Raw genomic sequence first — 1,398 nt, 5'->3', positions numbered from 1 at the left:
CCGCCAGGCTCAACCAGTCGAACGATGAACGAATCGATGCTACAGGGGTCCTTGTGGGTTCTATGTGGGGGGGAAAGCACGGGATGTGGGCTCGGGGACAGTGCGGCGGTTGCGGCGAAACACGCCGCCAAGCATTTCTAGGTGGGGGCTCGGAGGGCCAGCTAGGAGTGCCGAGTTCGATTGTTCTGGCCTGGCCATGGCGCCTCTCCTCCCCCCCGCCATGGCTCCCCGTGTCCCTGCTCCTCTCCTCTCAGTGAGCGAAAGTGGCCGCCGCCGCCGTCCCAGCGCCCGCAGCCGCCGCCTCCTCAGCAGCAATAGCGCGGCCGCCATCTTGGCGAGGCAGAAGCCGAGAGGCACCGCGGCAGGGCACAGGCAGCGCCAGCGCAGCGCGGGGCGAGAGGCCGGCGCGAGAGAGCGGGGCGGGCAACTCGCAAGCCACCCCCGGCCCAAGCCGGGCCACGCACCAGGTAAGACGTCGCCGTGGCTCCCGAGCCGAGGCAGGTGGCAGCGCCAAAGGGACCCGCTAGGCCAGGTTCCGGCTTCCCCCCCGAACCCAACCCCTCCTTCCCGCTCCCTCCGCAGCGGCCCCGGCAGCCGGGCCTTCTCTTAAAGCGACAGGCCCTGCCGCTCCTCTGGGGCGGAGGGAGGGAGAGCAGGCACACGCGCGACCCCCACTGCGGAGGGGGCGGGACCCCGGTAACCTCCCCTCGCCCGCAAAACGCTCGCGCGGAATGAGGGAAGTCGCCCTTGGCGGGGCCTGTGCCGCCCCTCGGCAGCGTGCGGCGCCGGGGTGAGGGTGTGTCGGTCGCACCCAGCCCACGTGCGCGCCCCGCGCTTTGCATGAAGGCGGCGGACGAGGAAACGGGAGTTCAGCGTATGGGTTTGACAGCCCCGCCTTAAGCGGCGTCCCGGTTTAGCCTATAGGATTGCCAACCGCACTGCTTCCTATGCGGTCTGTTAACCATTGGAATGTGCGGTTCAGCTCTTTATTCGGTTTTATTTTGGTGTGGTTTGTGGGGTTCAGGATTGTGCTTGTAGATTCCAAGACCCCAGCATACTTGAGCGTCAAGCGTAAAACAGAAATAAAAGTGCATATCAGTTTCGCAATGTTAATCTGAAAATTTCTGTTCACATGGATTATGTAGAACACGTGCTTAAAAGCTGTAAATGACTTACTGGTCACATGGTAGGTGTGATTTGGTAGTTTGATCTGGGATGCATATAGTGCATCCTGATCACACTCCAAAATGTTTGTCTGCTGGACTATCCTCCGCTGTTGGTTAAGATTGTGTTGTTCTATGTTTTAACTGGAAGGTCTGGCTAGCTTGTAGCATAACAAGACTATCACTTCCTTTGCCCCCTGGTTGCAAGCACACTCTATCTTTCACAAGTGTATTT

General features: G+C 60.9%; 1 protein-coding gene across 4 annotated transcripts in view; it reads left to right on the top strand.

Moving 5' to 3' along the window:
• The first annotated feature begins 180 nt into the window (after positions 1-180).
• Positions 181-1,398, top strand: part of INO80 (INO80 complex ATPase subunit) — a 57,214-nt gene continuing 55,996 nt past the window's right edge. For all 4 annotated transcript variants that reach the window (XM_033145530.1, XM_033145528.1, XM_033145523.1 and 1 more), the window contains exon 1: positions 181-467. The gene's annotated coding sequence lies outside the window, so the exon portion shown is untranslated. The remainder of the gene's footprint in view (positions 468-1,398) is intronic.

The sequence above is a fragment of the Lacerta agilis genome, chromosome 1, assembly GCF_009819535.1.
Source record: "Lacerta agilis isolate rLacAgi1 chromosome 1, rLacAgi1.pri, whole genome shotgun sequence".
NCBI lineage: Eukaryota > Metazoa > Chordata > Lepidosauria > Squamata > Lacertidae > Lacerta > Lacerta agilis.
The sequence above is the reverse complement of the archived record's forward strand: the minus strand, read 5'-3'. Positions and strand labels throughout refer to the sequence as shown.